The 3,176-nt window shown below is 45.2% G+C and overlaps 1 pseudogene; it reads right to left on the reverse strand.

The window, feature by feature from the left end:
* Positions 1-2,782: 2,782 nt before the first annotated feature.
* LOC136656292 (5S ribosomal RNA) lies at positions 2,783-2,902 on the reverse strand (annotated as a pseudogene).
* Positions 2,903-3,176: the final 274 nt, after the last annotated feature.

Genomic DNA, 3,176 nt, shown 5'->3' on the forward strand with positions numbered 1-3,176 from the left:
AGCCAGAGGAGCTGAGCTTCACCAGTCCTGTCCCTCCCCCCATGCCTTCCCTTGGCTTTCCCTTGGCTCAACTTTCAGCTGTCCGGTGCTTTGCACAGAACGCCGGGCTGCAGGCGGCCTACCTCCAACAGGTGCTAGCCTAGCATGGGCTCGTGCTACGCCTACTCTGGCACTAACTGCTGCTAGCGTGCCTGGGGCAAGGATCTGGCCTCTTTTTAAAGTCCCATTTGCACAGAGAAAAATAATAATAATAATAATAATAATAATAATAATAATAATAATAATAATAAATAACTAGGTATTTATATACCACCTTTCTGGCCATCGGATTACTCCTCCGACTTTATTCAAGGCGGTTTACATAGACAGGCGTTTCTACATCTCCCAAGGGGTTTTTTACAATCATAGGGTTTTCTCTTTCAAGAACCAACAACATTTCAGAATGGATCTTCCTGGTTTGGTCTCACTCCTGGCCTCCAGTTCTCCCACACAGGCTGACAAGCAGCTCCATCTCTCACATGGAGGGCAGCCAAGATGCTTCTTGCTCACACCAAGAGCAGGTGGAATCACTCAGCTGGGCTTGTCAGCTGCTTCAAGATCTCGCCATTCTCAGCCGTTCAGGGAGCTGCCGGTGTCCTCGAACTGGTGACTTTCTGATGTTATCTTCAGGCTAACAGAGGCTTTACCCTCTAGACCAGAACTCCTGCCCAGAGAAGGGGATATGATATTATAATACCAATTGTGCACATACTTAAAACAAAAATCTAATCCTGATGTGGCATCAAGGAATTCAATTTATCTCTCTAATCACAAAGTGTGTGTGTGTGTGAGAGAGAGAATATCAACAGTTTGTTTTTCCTTCTCAGGCAAGAGCCTGTTCTTGGATTCCCCTGTGGTTTCCTACAAGTTGCATGAAAACTGCCTCTGTCAGTTCTGAACCTTCATCAGCGTCAACAATTACTCATTTTGAAAAATGTCATTGTTATTAAGATAATTAAGTCCTGATTATCTCAGTGGTCCATCTATAAAATCAGTTCTATTTTCTTTCCAAGTTTCACAATCCCAGTGACAAGACTTCCTGTGTAACAGCTGTTTGCCATTAGTAGAAGCAATGTTATTCATCTTTAATTTCCTCCTGGATTAGATTGTTTTAACCATCACCTGTGGTCTTCAGTACTGCAGGGCCACAGAGTGTCTAATTGTGCTTTAATCGTAATGTTACTAGTTGCATAGCTAAGGGGGGTCACAAGGGTCACAGAACCCCAGGTGACAGCAATGTGTGTCCCCCCCAACTGCAGCTGCTGGAATCTACTGGGTCTTGCTACCCACGCTCACCCATCTCTGAACATGACTTGGAACTGCACGTGGTCTCCCCAGGCCTCTGAAGGTCTTCTAAAAACATCACTTCCACTTTTCCCCCCAAAACCGGAAGTGGTTCTCTCAAAGGTCTCCCAAAGGGCTCAGCACACCCTTTGGAGGTGATCGGAACACAGCTTCGGTCACATTCAGAGGAGGTGCCAGGGCAAGCAAGGGAAAGGTGGCTCTGGAAGGCGTACCCCGGGACAGCATTCTTTCCAGCTAATCTACTGAATGATACAAAGCAGGACTAATTCTATTTTCTATATAGACCAATTTTAAAAAAATGTTTTTGCTTTCGCTTAATTTTGTCCTAAATACAGTGGTGACCGGATGTGTGTTCCTCTAGGTGAACTGCAAAGGCTTCCACAAATGAGAAAGGGGAAATCTGGTCCTCGCTCTCCGGCCTTGGGGGGGAGGGTGATAACTGGACAGTTGTCCCTGCTGGCCTCAGCAGCTTATGCTTGCACTAGAGCACCTGTCCAGGAAGCAACTATGCACTGGAATGTGGTGGCTGCTGCATCTCCTGTCTTCACTGCCACTTCCTGACAAATGGAAGTTAGGGCAGGAATTCTCCTTCCGCATAAACTGTTGCATGCTCATTTAAAAATCATGAAGTAATGCCTTCAAGCAAAAGGGCTTTGGGGTCTGAGTACACCAGTGTGAATGGTGTCCAATAGCATGGTCATGCATCACCGGTCATTGTTAATGGAAAGGTTATTCCCCATCCAATATGTCACAAGTACAAAGAGAGCAGCAGCAGCTCTACCACTGCAAGCTCTATCAGTGTCAGTCTAAGGAACCTGGCTTTACACTGCTGGAGACTGTATCCTCCTTCATCCAGCCAACCAGTACATAATTCAGATGCACTTCTCATTTGAGAATCATGCTGTGTGGCCTTATTGCAATCCATTCACCCACTGAGCAACCTTTAATAATTACACTATTGGCTTTTCCTTTGTCTAGCCCTTATTGTAAACTATGAACACCAAGTCAATATACATGCAGGCACTTCTGAATTCTGGGAGAAAGATTTATATGGCATTTCTTGTGTTTGCAGTCATAGTTCTAAAACTTTGACTTTCCAGTATTATAGATCCAATTCTTCTCTTTTCCCTTTGAATGAGAAAGAAGTTCTAATGTTTTTATAGAAAAAACTCATCTGGCAAGTTTGACACTTAGAAATGTTTCTGCCCAGAAAGTATAGAACCTGTGGACACAGGGCTCCCATTTTATATTGCAGTTTATAAGCAATTTTACTCGTATATTGCTTAGCTGTGTATTGCTGAACATTAGTTGCCAGATGACATTTTGCTGAACATAGCTGCTAGATGAAGTAGCTCATTTGTCCCCTTGCCCTGGGGAAAGCACCAGTCACAGTTATGGGTTTGGTTGGCAACCTTCAGTCTCGAAAGACTATGGTATAAGCCTACAGCACCCAGTATTCCCAGGCGGTCTCCCATCCAAGTACTAACCAGGCCTGACCCTGCTTAGCTTCCAAGATCAGATGAGACTGGGCATGTGCAGGGTAACAGTTGCTGTAGTTATAGGTTTAATAGGATCTGTACATGCTAATTCACTGGCGCAAGTCCGAGTGGAACCGTCTTGGCAGATCTGTCTGGGAAGGAGGATAGGCTCCAGTGTGCTAGGACCCATCTGTCAACCCCCCCCCCCCAAACTTCCCCAGCCCCTGCACTGCTTGCTTATGACAGTGCATGCGGGCGCACTGGTCACTGCACCAGTGAAACTTGAGACAGAGATTGTACAGTGAGTTACTCATCGTTATACATAAAGCAAATATTTTGTAGTTATTCACAGTA

Source organism: Tiliqua scincoides, chromosome 6 (assembly GCF_035046505.1).
Source record: "Tiliqua scincoides isolate rTilSci1 chromosome 6, rTilSci1.hap2, whole genome shotgun sequence".
In the NCBI taxonomy this organism is placed as follows: domain Eukaryota; kingdom Metazoa; phylum Chordata; class Lepidosauria; order Squamata; family Scincidae; genus Tiliqua; species Tiliqua scincoides.